Source organism: Geotrypetes seraphini, chromosome 13 (genome assembly GCF_902459505.1).
Source record: "Geotrypetes seraphini chromosome 13, aGeoSer1.1, whole genome shotgun sequence".
Classification (NCBI taxonomy): Eukaryota; Metazoa; Chordata; class Amphibia; order Gymnophiona; family Dermophiidae; genus Geotrypetes; species Geotrypetes seraphini.
The window spans coordinates 27802603-27827012 of NC_047096.1; positions in this window are offsets into that span (position 1 = coordinate 27802603).

The window sequence follows — 24410 nt, forward strand, 5'->3', positions numbered from 1 at the left end:
TGTTTGGCCACCTTAGATCATCACATACAATCTCACCCAAGTCCCGCTCTTCTGTCATGCACCTAAGTTCTTCACTCTCTAAACTGTTCAGTTCCCTCGGGTTTTTAAGCCCAAAAGAATGACCTTGCATTTCTTAGCATTAAATTTTAGCTGCTAAATTTCAGACCATTTTTCAAGCTTTGCTAGGTCTTTCTTCATGTTATTCACACCATCCTGGAGGTCTACTCTATTGCAGATTTTGGTATCATCTGCAAAGAAGCAAATCTTACCCAACAGCCCTGCAGCAATATCATTTATAAAAATCTTAAAAAGAACAGGCCCAAGAATAGAACCTTGAGGCAGGAGGAGAGAAGACCGGGACTTATAATATCAAGTAAATTTAATGAATAAGTGGGTTTTTAGTGCTTTTCTGAATGAGTGGTAAGACAGGGCGTTTAGGAGAAGGCCACTTAAGGTATTGTTCCAGATTGCTGCTTGTAAGGATAGTATCTAAAAAAATGTCTTGTCTCCCCTTTTTACTGTATCAGCTATTTTTTCTTCCATTTGCATTTTGCTTTACTGACTACACGACTAGCCTCTCTTTTTTTCTGAAAAGATTTATAATTCTTTATTCATTTTGAAACTTAAAATAGTGCATATATGAATACATTACAGAATATATTAAAAAATAACACTTACAACTTTCAATAAAATATATAAATAATATTCCCCCCCTCTTATTTCAATATAATCAAGAAAACAATCCCATATAATATCTCATTTACTCACTCCCACCCCCTTCCCTGGATGTGCAAATTGTAATCAGTAATAAAGGGAAACATCATTCAAGTAGTATCAATGAAGTTAGTCAATTGACCCCATATCCGTTTAAACCATTTATTACTTCCTTGCGTAAATATCATCGATGAGCATCTAGAAAGGAATAAACTTATGACAACAAGCCAACATGGCTTCTACAAGGGAAGATCATGCCTGACGAACTTATTGCACTTCTTTGAAGGAATTAACAAATGGATGGACAAAGGGGACCCCATAGACATTGTATACTTACACTTCTAAAAAGCCTTTGACAAGGTACCCCATGAATGCCTACTTCGGAAACTGAAGAACCATGGGGTGGAAGGAGACGTACACAGATGGATCAGGAATTGGTTGACAGGTAGGAAGCAGAGGGTAGGAGTGAAGGGTCACTATTCGGACTGGAGGAGGGTCACGAGTGGTGTTCCGCAGGGGTTGGTGCTTGGACTGCTGCTATTCAATGTATTTATAAATGATCTAGAAACAGGGATGAAGTGCGAAGTAATAAAATTTGCAGACGACAGCAAACTATTTAATGGGGCTAGGACTAAAGAGGACTGCAAAGATTTACAAAGGGACCTGAACAAACTAGGGGAGTGGGTGATGAGATGGCAGATGAAGTTAAATGTAGAGAAATGTAAAGTCTTGCATGTAGGAAACAGAAATCCGAAGTACAACTACACGATGGGAGGGCTGGTAATGGGAGAAAGTAGCCTAGAGAAGGATTTGACAAGACAATGAAACCGTTGGCACAGTGGCCTCTAAGAAGGCGAACAGAATGCTAGGTATTATCAAGAAAGGTATTACAGCCAGAATGAAAGAAGTTATCCTGAAAGAAGTATCGGGCAATGGTGCGTCCGCATCTGGAGTACTGCGTCCAATATTGGTCGCCACACCTTAAGAAGGATATGGCGATACTTGAGAGGGTTCAGAAAAGCAAACCATGCTCAAGGCCTGCGAGTTCACATTCTCTCCAAGATGCTCGAGGCCCAACAAAAAAAGGAGGTCGATCTTCGGGCACCGGCACCAACACACAGGCCCAGATGACAGTAAGAAGCGGCGGGGGGTGCCCAATCGCGGCAGGGGGGTGCCTGATTGTGGGGGGGGAGGGTGCCGGATCATGAGGCTAGGGTGCCAGTCCGCGGGGGCCGCCGCTCGCAAATCGAGGCACGCTCGGTTTCCGAGGCACTGATTTTGCGAATGTTTTGCTCGTCTTGCAAAACACTCGCAAACCGGTGCACTCGTAAACCGAGGTACCACTGTATTGTATTTAATGAGATAGTTGAGCTTGGTGAAATCTTATTTTTTTTGAACATCATTTTGCACTGGTGGTTCAAATGACAATATTATCACAACTCGATTATTGTAATTCTATGTATTTGAACTTAAAACTCATAAATGGTAAAAAAAAAAAAAAATTACCGCTTATTCAATATACTGCAGGAAGATTGATACATGGACTGAAAAGATATTATTATTATATGTTAATGTTTCTATATTTTATATGAAACTTCATTAACTACCTATAGAGAAATGTATAGAAACTCTTTGTCTGATTCATCATATTATACAGGCAGAGGCTTCCAATCATCTCACTTTGTTCTTTTCACATTTACATTATTCATCTAATAGATTGAGTAATACATTTTTATTGCAGTTTCCCCCTTTAGAGGTATACATTTTAAACGTCAATTTAATTCTTCTTTTACAAATGCTGCTATTGTTATTTGGAATGAAGTTAGTTATTTGAAATTTCGTAGAATGTTGAAAACATTTTTAAATGATGGATTGTAAAGTTAGTACTTTTAGTTAAAGAATTGTAAGGACATCTTTTTATCCAAGGAATTGTATTTTCCCATAGAATTATTATGTCTTCTTTTTGATGTAAATTGCCTTGTACTAAATTGCATTAGAGCAATTCAGAAATCTTGTATTAGATTAAATTAGATTTTGAGCAGGTTTGTCCAAATTCAGTCCTCGAGGGCTGCACACAGACCAGGTTTTCAGGACACCCCCTAATGAATATGCATGAGAGATCTGCATGCAGTGGGCATGCAAATCTTTGACATGCACATTCATTAGGGATAGCCTTTTCAATTTTAGCTCATTCATTGACTTGGTTGTATCTAGACTATTGCAGTAGTCTTTATGGTTTGCTATTCGAGGGAGGACAAACGGTCTTGGACTTGGCTGCGATGTGTGTTCCCCTGCCTTGCGGGAGCAGAAAATTATGAAGCAGAAGATTTGCTTCTGTGATGTTTGTGGTAGCCATGCTATTACCCTCTTTGTAAGTTGTGGTGCTGGTCTGGATAGAATAGCATAGGAGAGTCAAATCCACAATCACAAAAAGCAAACGCTAAGGAGTGGAAAAGTCCAAACAAGGCTGGTGGACTCAATGTGTTTCTTGAACACCCTTTATTTCTTCAATACAACATTCGACGACTCGACACATGCATGTTTCGGCCAAAATGGCCTGCCTCAGGAGTCTCACAAATCTTGTATTGGGATACGAGTCCACATAAGAAAATTCATTCAATCTTGCACTAATGGTTGAAGACGCTGTATGGAAAAATTACACGCCGTCATTAACAAATGCTTCCAACATGGAACTGGAGTTGATTTGGGGCAATGAAAATGATTTGGGATTTGTTTTTTTTGAGGGGAGGGGTTGTTTAATTTTGGATTCTTTTAGGGGGGTCTTTGATACTAAACTTTTGAAATTTTCCCCTAAAAATATTTTACTTCTCCCTTTTCCTTCTTTTGCTATATTTCTTATGTAATTAAATATTTTTCCTAGCTACTATAGTTAGAGTGTGAGTCTATTCGGGACAGTGAGGGAAGTTTCAATGTGCCTAATTAGCTTGATTTAATTGTTTGTAAACCGCTTCAAAGCCCGTGTGGTGATTTAGCGGTATATAAACTCTGCATTAAATTAAATTGCTCTCTGGATTATAAATTATTTAAATACTGCAGCAAAGTTGGTATTTGGGGAAAAAAGATTTGATCGTGCTACTCCCTGTTTGACTAAATTGCATTGTTTACTGTTAAATGCTCACACTTCTTTCAAGCTTGCTTGCTGGGTACAGTATATAAAGTATTTGCAGGGATTTGTCCGGAGTATTTGATTGGTCTGTTTTATTTTCTACTTTCCCCAACTTCTTCTTCAGCTAGAGCAGTGGTCTCAAACTCCCAACCCTTTGCAGGGCCACATTTTGGATTTGTTGGTACTTGGAGGGCCTCAGAAAAAATAGTTACTGTCTTATTAAAGAAATAACAATTTTGCATGAGGTAAAACTCTTTATAGTTTATAAATCTTTCCTTTTGGCTAAGTATTAATAATAATATTGTAATTTATAGTTAAAGAGACATATGATCAAAAAACTGTTTTATTTTACTTTTGTGATTATGATACACATACCAAGGGCCTCAAAATAGTACCTGGCGGGCCGCATGTGGCCCCCGGGCCGCGTGTTTGAGACCACTGAGCTAGAGATTCTACAGTAAAGTTGTTATATTTTCCTTCATTTTTTTTAGGGTGAAATATAAAAAAATGTTTGCAACTCAGCTTCCCTTATCAAGTGATTCAGATCTAGGGCTCCTTTTACAAAGCCACGCTAGCGGTTTAACGCACGTAATGGCGTGTGCTAAACCGCCGGCCGCACTAGCCGCTACCGCCTCCTCTTGAGCAGGCGGTAGTTTTTCAGCCAGCGCGGTGGTTAGGGCATGATGAATAGTCACTCGCATTAAACCCACTAGCGTGGCTTTGTAAAAGGAGCCCCTAGTGTCAATTGCCTATTGAATTAAGGGCCATGCTCATGTATTTATCTTTTTGAAAAAAAGTTAAAGACTTATTTATTTGAGGGATCATATTTTTGACTTGGTTTCTTTTGATAATATTTCATTGTACTTTTTATATGTTTGTGAAATGTGTACTCTTTTGTTAATCCGCTATGAACCTAATAGTTGGGAGTTAGTTGACCTCCCTCCAACTCTTCCGAAAACATCTAAAAGCATGGCTTTTCTCTAAAATGTAACGACCTCTCCCTCTTCAATATACTAAGTCTCTCTAAACTTCTTTGTACCAAGTTCTTCTACTTTTCTTTGGCGTTCCTTTCTATATCAATTCCTGTAAACCGTGCCGAGCTCTACATCTGTGGAGATGATGCGGTATACAAACTTAAGGTTTAGTTTAGTTAGTTTAGTTTATAAGTAACATATCATATCATATTATGTCATATCATAAAACGTAGCTGGTTTGCAGTCCCCGAGGACTGAATTGGACAAGCCTGATTTAAATACTGGCTTGTTTTTCTCTTCAGTTAGTGCTTATTTTATTTTTAGAAGCCTGTAGCCAAATATACCAAGGTTTATTTTTTTTTATTTGATTGTTTGCTTAAGGCTTGCCCATCAAAGCGGATTTCATTCAATAATGTTCAATAGAGAGAAAAGAACTTCATTCCAACAGAAAGTAGAGGTGAAAAGTAATAAGGCAACCACGTTCCACAAACCCCGGGGGTAGACGTTATCCGTTTCCTAAAATTAACCCGATTCAGATATTGAAAGCTGAGCAAAATAAATGCGTTTTTCAGTATAACCTTAAACTTGGAGAAAGTGCCTTCTTTGCATAGTGATAACAGAAGGATATTCCACAAGGAGGACCCTGCTACACTAAACATCAGTTTCCGGAATGGACACAACTGAAGGCATAGTCAGCACATTTATTTAAAAATTTTCTATACTGTTAAGACTAAACGGTTCACATCAGCTAAGAACAAACATAAGATTAATAACAAACTAAAATCTTAAAATCCCCATAGGTGAATAATTTCTTCTGTACAAATAAAGACTGATGTTACAGAAATGGCTGTGACGAAGAACTCGGTTTTTAGCTGTTTCTTAAATTGAAATGTTGACTAGAGTGTAGGGCCCTGGAGGGAATACAGAATGACAGATGGAAAAATAAGAAAATAGAGGAACCCAAATGTAATATCTTAAACACAAACAACAAGTTCTTATACGTAATTCAGGACTCCAGCATTCAAAGTGCACAACTGTGATTTTGAGATTATTATTTTGTATTTATTTATTTGTGGTTGGCTAATGCCTTTTTTCAGTTGTACATAAGAATGCTAGGCATGATAAAGAAGGGAATCACGAGTGGATCGGAGAAAGTTATAATGCCACTTTATAGAGCAATGGTCAGACCGCACTTGGAATACTGCATCCAGCATTGGTCTCCATACCTAAAGAAGGATATAAAACTGCTAGAGAGGGTGCAGAGATGAGCAACAAAGCTGGTGAAAGGTATGGAGAACCTGGATTACGCGGAAAGACTTAAGAGACTGGGGTTGTTCTCCCTTGAGAAAAGGAGACTGCGAGGGGATATGATCGAGACTTTCAAAATACTGAAAGGAATCGACAAAATAGAGCAGGAAAAAACATTATTTACAATGTCCAATGTGGCACGGACAAGAGGACATGGGCTGAAGCTAAGGGGGACAAGTTCAGGACAAATATCAGGAAGTTCTGCTTCACGCAACGAGTGGTGGACACCTGGAATGCTCTCCCAGAAGAGGTAATTGCAGAATCCACTGTTCTAGGATTTAAGGGTAAATTAGATGTACATCTCCTTATGAGTTGCATGAAGTGACATGAGTAAGGGTAAGCTAGATGCACTTCTCTTTACGAGAAGCTTAGAGCGATATGGGGACTAAAACTATGCCAGGGTACACCTGGCGGGGCCACCGCGTGTGCGGATTGCCGGACTTGATGGACCTAGGGTCTGTTCCGGAGATGGCGCTTCTTATGTTCTTATGTTAAGTTATAAACAAATACAAGACAAGACTGAATGTAGACCCTAAAGCACCCTTGTTCAATTATAAATAATGGGGAAGTTGGAATCTTCATGGTGCTGGAGGGACTGTGGGGAGGAGGAATCGGTTGAATTCATGTAGTGGAAGTGCCTTTTGGAAATTAATTCAGCCACAACTCTCCAAGGCGCTAAATATACATAGCCATATATAGACACAGTAGGTAGATATAAACAGCTAATCTATGTATCCATATACAGTAAAACTTTGGATTGAAAGTAACTTGGTTTGCAAATGTTTTGCAAGAGAAGCAAAACATTTTATTAAGTTTTACTTGATATACAAGCAATGTCTTGCAATACAAGTACATACAGTACACACACATCACAACTGAGCCGATGGCTCTTCTCTCTCTGACACTGCAAGAGTGTAGTGACTGTTCTAAACAAGCAAAGTCTTGCAATATGAGTACATACAGTATACACGCGTCACATCATCACAACTGAGCCGATGGTTCTTCTCTCTCTGACGCTGTGGGAGTCTAGTGACTGTTCTATATGAGTGAGGTCTTGAAATACAAATATGTATTAAAGTTTTTGGGTTGTGGAATGAATCGTTTGTTTCCATTATTTCTTATGGGGAAATTCATTTTGATATATGAGAGTTTTGGATTTCAAGCATGTTTTCGGAACAAATTATGCTCGTAAACCAAGGTTTTACTATATCTGCATTTTAAGTCCACCCCTTAATGTTTCTCTTCTGCCTCGGTAGTTCACCTTTAATAATTCTGAGTACCTTTCCTATCCTTTCTTTTATAACCCATAAACCAATTGAACCGACTCGGTCCCTCCACTAGACTTTAATGGTTGTCCCAGTGCTGCCATCTGTTTGCACCACCTGCTTGGTGGATCAGTTTCATGTCTCTCGTACGTTTTGATGTACCTTACATAGGATTACCATATGGCTCCAGAAAAAGGAGGACGGATTGAAACATCCGGGTTTTACTTTCATTGAAATCAATGGAAGTAAAAAGGATGGGTAGAGACACCTGGGCTTTACTTCCATTGAAAGCAACGGAAGTAAAACCCGAATGTCTCAATCCGTCTGCCTTTTTTTGGAGCCATATGGTAATCCTAGATGCACAGTGCTGCGTAGGTCCAGTAGGGCTATAAAAATGTGGTGGTAGGATGTTCTCTGCTCTTCTTCCCGGAGGTCGGATAAGTAATATGCCTGGTTTGTAGCTCTCATTTCTTTTATGCACCCCATTGTACTGAAGATTGGAAGTGTATCATTTTGCAGCAGCTCCCCAAAGATTCTCCCTCATTTCTATTCCAGTGCTAATAGCATTGCTTTCTGGAGCATTACAACAAGCCTCCTAAGGAAACATCAAAGAGATGTGTTTATTTAGAGTTTATCCCACAAAACAAAAGTGGTGTGCCAATTAATTACTTAAGCAAATCACATACACAATATAAAGAATTTCTTTATTAATTCAAAACTGCCTTGCTTCCACGTGAGATGCTTGATAACATTTCTAATTAATCATGAACAAGGTATCAGCTTTCCAAACAGACAAAATCATTTAAAAAAAAACCCTTACTTAACTAAGGTAATAAAAAGTTCAACACAAAACAACCTCACATATTGTATGTAGACATATAAGAATAATGAAAACTAATGGATTTTATTTCCTTATAAACAGGGCTGTGGAGTCGGAGTCGAGGAGTCGGAGGAAATTTCGGATACCTGGAGTCGGAGTCGGAGTCAGAAGTACAAAAATCTGAGGTGTCAGAGTCGGAACATTTATCTACCGACTCCATTTTTGAACTTGGCATACCAATCACGAGCGATTCTTTCAGCTATAGCACCCACTATATACACAGCACAAATGTTGCGAGCAGCTTCTGCGGCCTTAGAACCTTGATTAAAAGCAAAAAGAAGGTGGTGTCGAAATTGCTCATTTCTCTCAACTTGACATTCCATTTTAACGATCTGAAAATTAACCAGTGCTGTGGAGTCGGAGTCGAGGAGTCGGAGTCGGAGGAAATTTCGGGTACCTGGAGTCGGAGTCTGAAGTACAAAAAACTGAGGAGTCTGAGTCGGAACATTTATCTACCGACTCCACAGCCCTGCTTATAAACAATATCTCTATATAAAGGAACCAATGAAAAACTCCCCTCCCACCCCCCAAAAAAAAGACACAAAAAGGCCCACAATATTCTAATCAACTCTCCAGAGTCCAAGGAATGATCAAAGGATAAGATGTTTCAACATATTACATCAATCCACAATAATCATATCAAATTTACCAGTAATCAGATGGCTCAGCCCCAAAAGACTACATACTTCTTTTTTTAGCCACAGCTTAGACCAGTGGTCTCAAACTCGCGGCCTGCCAGGTACTATTTTGAGACCCTTGGTATGTTTATCATAAATCACAAAAGTAAAATAAAACAGTTTCTTGATCATATGTCTCTTTAGCTATAAATTACAATATTATTATTAAGACTTAGGCAAAAGGAAAGATTTATAAACTATAAAGAGTTTTACCTCATGCAAAGCTGTCATTTCTTTAATAAGACATTAACTATTTTTTCTGAGGCCCTCCAAGTACCTACAAATCCCAAATGTGGCCCTGCAAAGGGTTTGAGTTGGAGACCACTGGCTTATAGGAAGAGGAGATGCAAATGTTAAGAGCCTTAGCCAATAGGGAGAGGAGGAGATTGTGGATGGCCATCGTGTTATTATGTTTATGTAACCATAAAGTTCTATGACATCACAATGCAGCTGTAAAGAGCCTTAGGGCTCCTTTTATCAAGGTGCACTACGGGGGTTAGCGCGTCGGACATTTCATCACGCGCTAACCCCCGCGGCAAGCCAAAATATTAACGCCTCATCAATGAAGGCGTTAGCGGCTAGCACAGCAGGCGGTTTAACGTATGGTATTCAGCGCATTAAACCCCTACCGCACCTTGATAAAAGGACCCCTTAGCCTATAGAAGTGGTCTCAAACTCATGACCCATCAGTTACTATTTTGAGACCCTCGGTATGTTTATCATAATCACAAAAGTGAAATAAAACAGTTTCTTGATCATATGTCTCTTTAGTTTATCAATTACAATATTATTATTAAGACTTGGCCAAAAGGAAAGATTTATACACTATAAAGAGTTTTACCTCATGCAAAATTGTCATTTCTTTAATAAGACATTAACTATTTTTTCTGAGGCCCTCCAAGTACCTACAAATCCCAAATGTGGCCCTGCAAAGGGTTTGAGTTGGAGACCACTGGCTTATAGGAAGAGGAGATGCAAATGTTAAGAGCCTTAGCCAATAGGGAGAGGAGGAGATTGTGGATGGCCATCGTGTTATTATGTTTCTGTAATCATAAAGTTCTATGACATCACAATGCAGGTGTAAAAAGCCTTAGCCAATAGGGAGAGGAGGAGATAGTGGATGCTGTGGATGGCCAATGTGTTACTATGTTTCTATAACCATAAAGTTCTATGACATCACAATGCAGCTGTAAAGAGCCTTAGGGCTCCTTTTATCAAGGTGCACTACGGGGGTTAGCGCGTCGGACATTTCATCACGCGCTAACCCCCGCGGCAAGCCAAAATCTTAACGCCTCATCAATGAAGGCGTTAGCGGCTAGCGCAGCAGGCGGTTTAACATATGGTATTCAGCGCATTAAACCCCTACCGCGCCTTGATAAAAGGACCCCTTAGCCTATAGAAGTGGTCTCAAACTCATGACCCATCAGTTACTATTTTGAGACCCTCGGTATGTTTATCATAATCACAAAAGTGAAATAAAACAGTTTCTTGATCATATGTCTCTTTAGTTTATCAATTACAATATTATTATTAAGACTTGGCCAAAAGGAAAGATTTATACACTATAAAGAGTTTTACCTCATGCAAAATTGTCATTTCTTTAATAAGACATTAACTATTTTTTTCTGAGGCCCTCCAAATACCTACAAATCCAAAATGTGGCCCTGCAAAGGGTTTGATTTTGAGATCACTGGCTTAAACCCTGCACATAGACTCCGATTCTGGTGCCTAGCTGATTTCTGCATGGAACCTACAGTTTTAAATTGGCTTAAACAATTAAGTTCCAGGTGGAAATCAGCAAGGCGCTTTAGACCGAGGCGCCTACATGAAAAGTAGGTGGAGTTAGGGGCGGAGTTTGGATGTAGAAAGCTCTTAGGTACCAGTAGGTGCCTGCATTAGGCACTGGTATTTTATGTCAAGAAAACCCTGCTATAATATACTGACACCTAAGGTGCAAATGCCCGCCAGCGTCTAACTTGATTTAGGCGCCGGTAGGCATAATTCCATAAGGGTGCCTAAATTTGATTAAGATGCGGTAGGCATTGTTTCACTAGGTACTTACCAATTTAGGTGCCTACAGTGCCAGTGGCACAGTAAGGGGAGTGTAGAGGGAGGTCCGCCCCAGGCGCTGTGTTGGTGAGGGCACCGGCACCCCTCCTCTCTCTGCCCCTTCCCACTTCTCTCCCCACCACATGAGCTCCTTCATTCCCCCCCCCCATACCATACTTCTATCTCTTCGATGGCACAAACAGCAACTCCAATCTGCCGCTCGCACCAGTGTTGACTCTCTGACATCACTTCTGGGTCCCGTGCCTAGGAAGTGACATCGGAGGGAGAGCCGATGTCGACAGCGAGTTGCTGATGCTCCTCGCGCCAGGGAATTTAAAAGAGTTACGGGGTAGGAACAGGGTACGCGTGCATGGAAGAGGAACAGGGAAGGAGCGGGGAGTGGTGAAGAGGGCGGAGGAGGAGTGCCACTGCCCTGGGCACCTCTCACCCTTGCTATGCCACTGAACTAGCCAGAGACATTTGGAAGAAGCTTTGATACAGGACAATGGGCAGCTTTGTTCCCCACTGTCTGCTTACTCCTAATGAAGGATAATGATCAGAACTTATTTATTTGCTTTCTCATCTGGTTAGCACCCCAGAGAAGAATGAAGCTACGAGACAGCCCTATCCGGGTTTCTCTCAAAACACTATGGGGCTCTTAATCGAAAGAGAAAAATGTCCAAAAACCGGCCTAAGTCAGCACTTGGATGAACATTGTCCAAATACGTCCAAGTTGCCGATAATGCCGTATTTCTAAACAACCTAGGCCTTCATAGTGCCACTGAATGACCAAAGCTAAATGGGGCATTTCAGGAGGAGTGTCGAGGGAGGGAGTCAGGTGGGACGTGGGCCGGCTTAAACTTAGTCGTACAGCATGTATAACCGAAAGTTATACAGCCCAGGATCGACAGAACTTGGATGTTGTGACTTAGACATGTAAAACACACACTACTCCAGTGGTCACTGACCCCCCCCAACCCCATAAATTCGTAATCATACCTTTAAAATTCAGCCTCCAGACCATCATCACCTGGTCGCCTGGCAAGGAAAGCCTAGACACGTCCTGCACAGAGGCGGCTTAAGCTGTCTTGGGGGTGGTTTAGAGACTCATGGATAGGAGGACCCATGCCCATAAGCCCCTGTAATCACTGAATTGATACTGAAACATGTGCACTCCCCTATACATCCCCAAAACCCTGTTTTACTGGCATATAAGTGGCTCCTGCAGCCATAAGGGTTATTGGGGTAATAGATGTGGGTCTAGGGGATTCTGGAGGTGGTTTGGGGAGCTCACCATCACCTATAAGGGAGCTGTAGTGAGGAGAAGCCATGGCACCCTTTTTGTGAAGTTCACAGCAGTGCCCTGTAAGGTACCCTACTATTTAGGTGCCATGTCTGGGTGTTCAGTCCATCACTTTGCAGACCCCTCCCCCTTCCAACAGGGCTTGTTCTAGGCGTTTTTGACTTGGACAAAAAGTTGGATGAAAATTTGTATAAAGATGGACGATTTAGCGACTTGGACAATCAGATCGGCAGGACAATTTTTGAAACAAAAAAAATTTTGGACATATTTTTTGAAAATGTGTCCTAGGCTGTTTTTCACTTTGGACGACTTGCGACTTAGATGAAAACAGACTTAGACATTCCTTTCAATTATGCCCCTCCATGCAAATATGGGATCAAAAACTTAAAGTACTAATACATACAAACAAACCCTAAGATGCAAGACTCTGCATGCAGTATAACCCCAGAGAAAAAGAAACAAATGCATTTCTTCCTGAACAGTGCAAGATACAGACAGCAGATATCAATTCTCAAAATTGACACAATTCAATCACTAAAATAAAAAATAAAATCATTTCCCCCATTATCTGTGCTTTTCAATCTTTCCCTACACACAGGAAGAGTCCCCTTGGACTGGAAAACCGCCAACGTAATCCCACTCCACAAAAAGGGCTGCAGGACAGAGACAGCAAACTACAGACCAGTGAGTCTCACGTCTATAGTGTGTAAGCTCATGGAAACACTAATCAAACGGAATCTTGACACATTCCTAGATGAGAAAATCTACATGATCTCCACCAACACGGGTTCACCCAGGGCAGATCCTGCCAATCCAATCTTATTAGCTTTTTTGACTGGGTTACTAGACAACTGGATGCCGGAGAGTCACTGGACGTGGTATATTTGGACTTCAGTAAAGCCTTTGATAGCGTCCCACACCGAAGGTTATTGAACAAGCTGAAATCAATAGGATTGGGAGACACTCTAACTACATGGGTTGGGGACTGGCTGAACGGTAGACTACAGAGGGTGGTGGTGAACGGTACCCCGTCTGAAGCGTCGAGCGTGCTTAGTGGAGTGCCGCAGGGCTCAGTATTGGGCCCGATTCTATTCAACTTATTCATAAGAGACATGACGCAAGGACTTAGGGGAAAGGTATCACTGTTCGACGCCGACGCCAAAATTTGCAATATAGTAAGCAAAAGCTTGTTACCTGATAATATGACACAGGACCTAATGCTGCTGGAACGATGGTCAACGACTTGGCAGCTAGGCTTCAATGCTAAAAAATGCAAGGTAATGCACCTGGGTAAGAGAAACCCACGCAGAACTTATACACTAAATGGTGAGACCTTGGTTAGGACCATGACGGAACGTGATCTAGGGGTGATCATTAGTGAAGACATGAAGGCTGCCAATCAAGTGGAGAAGGCTTCCTCCAAGGCAAGACAAATGATGGGTTGTATCCGTAGAGGTTTTGTCATTATGCCGCTGTAAAGATCCATGGTGAGGCCTCACATGGAGTATTGTGCTCAATTCTGGAGACCACACTACCGTAAGGACGTGCTGAGGATCGAGTCGGCTCAGCAAATGGCCACCAGGATGGTCTTGGGCTAAAGGATCTCACGTATGAAGAAAGACTAAAGAAGTTGTGGCTGTACTCACTTGAGGAACAAAGAGAGAGGGGAGACATGATTGAAACGTTTAAGTACATCACGGGTCGCATCGAGTCAGAAGATGATATCTTCTGTCTCAGGGGACCCTCGACCACCAGAGGACATCCGCTGAAAATCAGGGGAGGGAAGTTTCATGGAGACTCCAGAAAGTACTTCTTCACCGAAAGAGTGGTGGATAAGTGGAACAGACTCCCACTGCAGGTGATTGAGGCCAACAGCGTGACGGATTTTAAGAGCAAATGGGATGCTCACATGGGATCTTTAAGGGAGTGAATTCAGGGGGGCGGATACTTGGAATGGGCAGACTTGGTGGGCTATAGCCCTTTTCTGCCATCATTTTTCTATGTTTCTATGTTTCTACCTTTGTTGTCTCCCTCCCTCCATGCTGTGCCTCACCTTCTGGTCTGCATTACTTACTATCAAAGAAACAAGAAAGAAATTTCAACTGGGTATCCAAATTGGACTAAATTATTTTGGATCAATGATCACAAACCTGGGTAATACAGATCCTTATACAATGTGACACATATATTTTTCAAGTACCTTTCTTATTTCTAATCTTAATGTATATTTTCTGTAAACCGCTTAGAACCTAACGGATGTAGCGGTATATAAGAAATAAATTACATTACATTACATATATAATTATGAATTGATTGATAATTTATGATAAATTTATATGGGTATTGGTGTGCATATCATTGGATATAAAACTTCAGCCCAGCATAACACACTTCACTGAGGTCCTTCTAATCTTTCTGTTTTCCTCCTAGGTTCACATCTAACAAATGCTAATTTGCATTAACACTCATTAATGTGAATTATTAGTTAATGGGACCCATTGACCATCATGGGGCTTGCATTAAATAGCATGCATTCAATTGCATTAATGCACCTTAATGTGCATTAAAATGTTAGCACACAGTAGTAAATCTGGCCATTAATTTCCTTGCCTTATCTCATCTCCTAGGTTTTCCTATTCTGTAGAACTATTGACCAGCATTGTGCCTGGAAGGAGCCTTCTAACCATTCCTGCTGAAATGACTTCTTATTGACCTAGGACAGTAAGTTAAAGAAATTACTATTAACTGAAGAAAGGACTCAAGAGGATTCTTTTTATTAAAAAAAAACTTAAGATACATTCTACCTTCTACAAACGGTACCTTGAAATGAGAAATAGAAATCATATATTTCAATTGTCTGTTGGATTATTTCAGCTGTAACCATTCACAGTCATCTTGAGTCCCTTTCTCCCAGAGCTGATCAGTAACCATAAACAGATGTATTCCTCTTCCATTTTAGATCTTGCTGAAAAGAAAGCTTTTATTTTTTCAGCAAAACACTTCCAGTAGTTTATTATGAAGTTGCTGCCCATGGCAAGCAGTGGTGTAAATTATTTTAATTGAATTTGCCATTTATGTCAAAGAAGGGTTAAAGGACAAAAAACCCTACTAGTATTCAGGGCAAAAAGAGAAGTGAACAGGGAGGAAAAAGGAAATTAGAAAACATGTAGGGAAAGAAGAGTGAAAGGGGAGAGGGAGAATTATAGGTAAAGGAAGAGGGAATAGAGGGAGGATTATAAATAGAGGAAGAAGGATTATGGATAGAGGAACAGGAATTATAGGTAGAGGAAGATGAAATAGAAGAAGGATTATAAGTAAAGGAAGAAGGATTATGGGTAGAGGAAGAAGAGTTATACGTGGAGGAAGAGGAAGGAGAGAGCTGAACTCAAACTTCAGCTGTTTATGTTGTAGTCATGGAGGGTAATTTCATAACAAGGCTTCTATAAAAAATTTCAGACTACAAGTGTGGCTCTTTTATAGAGGCAAGATACACATTTTTTTTAAAAATATATTATTTATTTATTCAATTTTTCAATAAACTTCCAAGAATATAAATCTTGTACAGATAGTGTGATTAAACAAATAAATTAAGGTATAGTAATTAAATAAACAACAAAGATAACCTGCTAAAAAATTAGTATGGTTATAAATATAAAAACACACTCAAGTCCACAATCAGATTAAATGAACTGTGATTTGTAATGGTCACGTGTTGGGATTTTTCCACGAACTTTCCTACAAATTATGAATGAAATATCTTCCTTACAAGTTTAATGAGTGGACAAAATGAACTGTGATTTATATTTTGATACGTTGGGATGTACTCATGAATTTATCTATTTATGAACTGTGAATGAAATTTTTGCTTATATTTTGCACTTTAGCACTTTGCACTTTTTTAGCCATTTTTTTTTTGTCCCTCTTCCTCTCAAAGTTTTTCACTGAGTGGTTATAGTGGCTTGCAGATTAATCTGCGGGCTTATAACGCTGGATGAGCCAGCGAAGATTGGGTTGGGGGGAAAGGGTTAATTAAAATTAGCAGGAAGTTAGGAGAATAGGTAGTGGGTTGTTAGGCAAGTTAGGTAAGGGGAGGGGTGTGGAAGTAAGAGATGCAGGGATAGGGTAGGTGAGAGAAAGTGAAGATTGGCTGGGGAAGGGGCTCTGGGATTGGAGGATTTTGTGAGGAGAATTGGCAGGCAGTGGAGCATTAAGGGTTTGGAGGGAGTGTAGGAAGGTTAGAGTTGGTGGGGGAAAATTGTACCGCCCTTCCCTTCCCTCTTTTTGGGTCCTCTCTTTGGAGGGTTGTGGTTTTGGAGGGTGGGGTGGGGGGTAGGATGGTCGCAGTTTTGTTGGCGGAAACAATTCAACGTTGGGGAAACAATTTTGGATCAGTGTGGCTATGCAACAGATTGGGTGATTAAATTTTGTTAACTACTCATGTGCGAAACCGCCATGAGTGGCAGCTGGACTCTGCGCCACCGCGAGTCTTGCCGAAAGGGAAGTGGGGAATGGGGGAGAATTTTGGAAGAGGAGCTAGTTCGACACTGAGTAGCTCATGAATTTGAAGAATAAGCTACACTGTATTGGAAAATGTTATAAGTTGTTTTGTTAAGGTTTGTTTTTATGACAATAAAGCTGCAGTCCATTTTTGCCACTATATACGGGTTGTGTATTTTATGTGAACAATCTGAGCGAGGTGCGAATTCCAGTGTTATTAAATACATATTCACTATAGAGACCAAATGATGTATGGGGCAGAACTATTTAGGTTTTATTTAAACCTGGTGCTTGTCATCTATGAGTTTTCTGCCTGGGGCCATGAAAGCTATCAACGTTTAACCTAGGCCCGTACTGAGGTGTCTCATTTATTATTTTTATTATCGTCTTCATTTATAGCCAATTAATTTGTCTTGAGAGTTATATACAGGGCACTACCAATGCCTTGTCATCTTATTGGATTATTGTTTTGGTAGTATTTTCAGAGTTTTCAGATTGTCTACTTTAGTTTTACCATCTAAATGCAAAGGGCCTGATATTCAGCCAACAGCAAGTCTGCCACCAACCCAAATATTCAATGCTGGGTTAGACTTAACTGGTCATGGCTTAGCAGGCAAAAATAGACCTGCTTTTTTGTGTGAGAGGACATGGAACAGGCAGATGATCTGCAATAGAAGCACAGCAGAATGAAGAGCAGACCAAGCAAACATAAAATGTGAAGGACTTTAAACAAAGGCAACGATTATAAAGCTGAAAAATATCCATAAAAATCACAAAACATACTTACATAATATTAAGAATAAAATCATGTAAGAAGTAAATAATGATAAATAAAAATTTAACCTCTCCTTTACAAAGCGGCACAGCTCCAACGCACATAGGAATTCTTTTTTTTTTTTAATCTTTATTGATTTTCCAAATTATCAAAGTGCAATAAACAATTGTACATAGAATAATTTTGTTAGAAAAAGCACATTCATCATTCAGAAATACATGAACTATCATTTTTACTGCTTCTCACCCACCCAAATGACTAATAAGAAAAACATAAATATACAAGTTCCTTCAATAACCTTTCCTACATTAATCTCTTGTAAAAATCAAACCCCAACCCTCTCACCCACCCCTTGGATGTGTAAGTTATAATCAGAAGTGAATTAATGAACCCGTCAATTATTATTATTAATAAAATCAGTCAACGGACCCCATGTTAGTTGAAATACCTTAGTATTACCCTTTTGATCATTAATCATTTTTCCAACCTTTAACAAAGACACGAAAAACTAAAATTCAAGCAATCAAAGTTTTTCCAATTTTTTGTGACTATTTAGATAGCTATCCCAGTCCTAATTCCTAACAGTCTGTTTTTATGCCTGTCTATTGGTGGCTTAGGGGATAATAACGTCCCACAGATAACTGCGTCATAAGATAACAGAATCACGGTTTCTAAAATCAAATTAATATGTCCCCTAATAGATTTCCAGAAATTAAGTATCAAAGGACAATAGAATAACAGATGATCCAGTGTTCCTATGTCTAGATGACAGTGCCAACATCTATTTGACTTAGAAATATATTTTGTTAATATCTTGTACCTTATTAATATCTCTTGTACCTTGTTAATATCTCTTGTTAATATCTTGTACCTTACTGTAAACACCCCAGTACCCTGTATCTTATTGTAAACATCCTGTAACTGTTTTCTTGTTAATATCTTGTACCTTATTGTAATCACCCCAGTACCTGCTCACTTTGTATTATCCTGTCCTAATGTTAACACTGTACTCTCTCTAGACACGACTTTCACTGTAAACCGCTTCGAACTTAGGGTATAGCGGTATATAAGAAATTATTATTATTATTATTATTAATTTTTGTAATCTAACAGGGGTTCAAAAACTTCTACACAACAAAAAAAAACCCCAAGTTTGTCTCATAGATGCTGACGCCATACATCTCATCCTCCAAGTCCATAGGAATTCTATGAGTGTTGGTGCTGTTACCACTGCTAAAAACACTAGCATGGCTTTGTAAAGGAGGAGGGTTATTTATTTATTCAGTTTTCCATACTGTTCTCCCCGGGGAACTCAGAAGAGTCTACATGAATTTATTCAGGTAATCAAGCATTTTTCCCTGTCTACCCTGGTGGGCTCACAATCTATCTAATGTACCTGGGGCAATGGGGGGATTAAAGTGACTTGCCCAGGAGCAGCATGGGTTTAAACCCACAATCTAAGGGTGCTGAAGTTGTAGCTTTAACCATTGCACCACACTCTCTCCTAAATCTTAAATTTTGCCATGTTCACAAAAATGCAGATGGTACAGAATTCAGCCATTGGGTTAACTTACAATTTAAGAAACTGAGACAGAATGACATCATTTGATATCGTTTTACATTGGCTTCCAAAAGAGGCCAGTGCGATGTTTAAACCTAAGGGCTCCTTTTACTAAGATGTGCTAGCGTTTTTAGCACATGCTGCACTGCCGCACGCACTAACCCCCGCGTTACGCAACAAGAACCAACGTCAGCCCAATGCTGGCGTTAGCGTATAGCGAGCACTAAAACCGCTAGTGCAGCTTAGTTAAAGGAGCCCTAAAAGAAAAAGAACTCTTTTTTCAGTTCAAACTGTTTATCGGCATTTAAGTAGTGCAATAAACAAGGAACACAACCAACAAGGTAAGTTCAAGCAGACCTTTTTGACAGCTGCACTAGAAATGGGCTTAGCACATAGGAAAGGCTTGAATAAGGCTGTGCTAAGTCCGTTTCTTAGCACAGCTTAATAAAAGGGCCCCTTTGTGATTTTTCATCTCCCGTTTCTGATTTATAATTTAACCCCAAATGTGCACCACATAACAGTGTGTTGGTTTCTTAGAGACCCCTAATGCACTTAGATTTGTTTTGTAGTAGAGGATTCTAAAAGACCCGCAACATTCCAAAAGAGTGTGAAAACGTACAGAACACAGCTGTGTTGGGTCTGGTTAATAAAATTTGATGAGGGCACATTGATTTTGCCTCCACTGTTTTATGTGTTTGGATTCAAGGGTCTCTCGTACGAAGAGAGACTGAATAAATTGCAGCTCTACACTCTCGAGGAACGTAGGGAGAGGGGAGACATGATCGAAACATTTAAGTACCTCACGGGACGTGTCGAAGTGGAAGATGATATTTTCTTTCTCAAGGGACCCTCGGCCACAAGAGGGCACCCGCTCAAACTCAGGGGCGGAAAATTTCATGGCGACATCAGAAAGTATTTCTTCACAGAGTGGTTGATCATTGGAACAAGCTTCCAGTGCAGGTGATCGAGGCAGACAGCGTGCCAGACTTTAAGAATAAATGGGATACCCATGCGGGATCCCTACGAGGGTCAAGATAAGGAAATTGGGTCATTAGGGCATAGACAGGGGGTGGGTAAGCAGAGTGGGCAGACTTGATAGGCTGTAGCCATTTTCTGCCATCATCTTCTATGTTTCTATGATTCCCTCATGAGAGTAATTTCTTCCTGTTGCTTTCAAGTTCAAGTTCAATTTACTTGAAATACCACAAATATAAAACCATAGTTAAAATCTAAATGGCTTACAATATAAAAATATAAGAGGGGAGGTAACAAACACAAACAATTTAACAGGAATGGTACAATTTCATCTGGGGTATGGGAAAAAGGAAAAGGATAATAACAAATAAGGTATGGGATAAAAAAAAAAGAATACTCTATTGTTGCCCAAGCCTATTGAACTATGAGCAAAATACCAGAGAGAAATAAAGCGTCTTCAACTTATACAAAACACAGCAATAAAGATAATTTCAGGCTCAAAAAAATTTGACCATGTCACCCCATTACTGCAAAAAGCTCACTGGTTGCCAGTTACATATAGGATTACATATAAAATAGCTCTTCTAGTCTTCAAGACTATACAAACCAACGCACCAGCATTTATAGATAGGCTTTTGATTCCACAGAACTCATCGAGAGTTCTTAGATCTACTTCACAGTTTACCCTTAATGTTCCTTCCTTGAAAATTATCGGAACACGCCGTGCTTCTATTTTTTCTGTAACTGCTCCAATGACTTGGAACTCTCTTCCCTTATATCTAAGACTCGAACAAGATTTGCAGAAATTTAAGAATAGTTTAAAGAGCCTTCTTTTTAAAGAAGCCTTTAACTGAAAATACAATGTCCAACCAAGATGTAATACTTTACGATTTCAGCCATCTCCAAATTAAGATTTTTAATAGTTCTCTTATTCGACCCCCACCTCCGCCAGCAATCCTCTTCTTCCTACCCTCCTTATGTACTTCCCTTTTATGTACTTTTTCTTTAAAATTGTATTTCCTCCCCTCTTTCCTACTGTTTCCCGTGGCTTTAAAAAGCAAATACCCAAGTAGGTCTGGTAACGAATTATCTATATGTGATTTTTCTAAAATCATATTTTTACCTTTTGTACAACGCTTTGTAATTTGGTAAAGTGTTCAATCAAATAATATGAATAAACTTGAACTTGAATAAACTTGAATATGCTTTTAGTTCAGTCTTAAATGCCAAAAAACAAAATTTCCGTGTAGAAATAGTAAGGTAAAGAGCTCCAAAGTGTGGGAGCCATAACGGAGAATGTGAATGTCGAGAAAAAATTGTCTAAAAGAAGGAACGACCAATAACTGTTGTGATAATCGAAGAGAATACTGAACCAAAAAACTCACGTAAAAAAGAAGGGAGACCACTTGATAATAAGTGATGGGAGAGAATATTATGCTCAAAAGAAATACAATAAAAAATAGGAAGAATGTGCTCAGCCTTTAGAAGGGGTGTAACACGATCAAATTTGGAATGACAATGAAGTAATCTCACTGCAGTATTTCAGAACATAAGGAATGCCATATACAAGGGACTGCTGAAAAGTTCTCAGCCCAACCAGAAAAGTTGGGGCAGTCTCCATCGAGAGCTATACATTTAGTCCAGCAATTTTCCGCTTTTTGCATTCCATATTTTTCTGATGGAATGGAAAAAAGTGGAAAATCAATGGACCAAGGGCTCCTTTTACGAAGGTGCGCTAGCGTTTTTAGCACACGCACCGGATTAGCGCACGCTAGCCGAAAAACTACCGCCTGCTCAAGGGGAGGCGGTAGCGGCTAGCGTGTGGCATTTTAGCGCCCGCTATTCCGCGCATTAAGGCCCTAATGCGCCTTCGTAAAAGGATCCTTAAGTGTATAGCTCTCGATGGAGGCTGCCCCAACATTCTTGGTTGGGCTGGGAACTTTTCAGCGACTCCAGTATTAGAAAGAAGAGACAAGAGTTCTATGAAAAAGACATTAAGAGGAAGGATCAGAGCCAAGAAAAGAGGCAAAGCCATATTTTTTTAAAGAATTTAGCCAGCACTGATACTTTAGCTCATTTACTAGAGTAAGTAATTCAAATCATATCAGCATGTAGCTGAAAAAGTCATAATTACATGGCATTATTTCCACTACATTTTTACCAGTTACTGCCATAATTGCTATGAAAGAAGCCTGCATTGAATCAAAACAGCTGATTATATGATCTCAGTTTTTCATAAAGTTATCTCTTGTATTTTCAATGATTTTCCTTTTCCATTGAAACTGACTTAGACCCACATAACCCCATTTGTTAAACTCTGCTCAACTACAAGCTGAGATGATATTTTTGATGCTTGTGTTTTCAAGCTGAAGTATTCCATGCTGGATGTCCATACACATGCAAGGTTTTTTTTAATATGTTTTTCTATTTATTTTATCTTAAACTCCAGAGGAAAACTATCTTGTCCTCTTGTTACTATTTTCTCTCTTTCCTTGACTTCTGCAGTTTTTTCATAGACAGCTTCTCCGATCCCTCATGGATGACTGCCCTAAGAAGTCCCTGTAGTTCTCACATCTTTCCTCTCTGGGCCTCCATTCACCAACTCTAAATCCATCCTTTCAATGCAGGGTAGAGGAGTAGCCTAATGGCTAGTGCAGTGGGCTTTGATTCTAGTAACCTGGGTTCAATTCCCACTGCAGTTCGTCAGGCAAGTCCCTCTCCATCTTCAGACTCTTTCACAACTAATTACGGTATTCCACAAGGTTCAATTCTATCCCCTCTGCTTTTTAATATCTTCCTAGCTCCTCTACTAACTTTAGACCAATCCATCGGTTTTACAACTTTTGCCTACGAGGACGATGTCCAATTAGTACATCCAATAGATTTAAACAACCCGAATGAAATTACCATCATTAATGAAAAATTAGAAAAAAATAATTTTTAGCTTGATGAACATATGCTCTCCTTGAATATAAATAAATCAAAATTAATGATTTTTCCATTTAAAGACTGCCTCTCATTACTAATCCCTCCTAAACTCAAAATTCTCCCTATCAAAGTGGTACCCTCTTTAAAATTACTAGGAGACACTTTTGATTGCAAATTTACCTATCACCAACATATTAGCACAGTGGTCCAACGTTGCTTTCATCGGCTACGCATGATTAAAGCTTTAGCAAAACTGTTATAGCCTGCGTCCTTGAATATTTTAATCCATTTACTTATCTCTTGCTTAGATTACTGCAATGCCCTTCTTAAGGGCATCACAAAAAAGGAAATAAAAAGGCTTCAAATGGTTCAAAATACTGCAGTAAAAATTTTATTTAATGCAAAAAAAATGATCATGTCACGCCTCTTTTACATAAAGCTCATTGGTTACCCATAGAGCATAGGATCACCTACAAAATTCTACTACTAACCTTTAAAATGAAAGTAAATAGCCAGCCAGAATTCATTAATAATTTGCTTATCCCCTATAATCAAACTAGGATCCTACGATCTACTGCTCATAATCTCCTTACTGTTCCTTCATTGAAACATCAATACAATGAGGACCACAATTTTTTCCGTTAATGCTCCTTTTCTCTGGAACAGTATCCCTAACTACTTACGGGAAAATACTACACTTATCAATTTTAAGGTGAAGCTAAAAAGACATTCCTTTTCCGCGATGCCTTTGTAACCTAAACTGTCCTTTTAAGGACGACTTAGATTTAAGATATATTTCTACTTTCAGTTCCCCAACCTTTTGTTCTTCCCCTTAAATGTTTTCTTTTCTTTCTATTAATTGTAGTTCCAATCCCTTCTTCCCCTTTTGTTCCTGTTCATCTTTGTCCTTAAATTGTTTTTTTCCTTGGTTTGTTTTTAATTAAATTATATTTTAATTGGTATATTGTTATGGCATTTTTGTACACCGCCTAGAAGGCTCGAGTGGGCGGTATAATAAATTTTAAATAAACTTGAAACTTGAAACTACAAAACTTAGATTGTGAGCCCACTAGGGACAAGTACCTGCATATAATGTGTACAGAAGGGAGCAAAATCAGAACAGAAGTGAGTTAGTTCATTTTTCTGTCTATATATATATAATTACTATGTTAGGCAAAGTCTTCTTACAAAAATCAAGAACAACTATCAGAAATTGAAGACTAAATCAGAAAAAATTCTTGCTCTTATCGCAATACCGCTCTCAGAGACCTGTAATGGTAAAACACAGCAGTGTTTTAAATCCACTCTGACAGGTAAATGGTATCTTTCATTGAGCCGGTATTTATCTGTGCAAAAAACTGCAAACTTTCTGCAAGC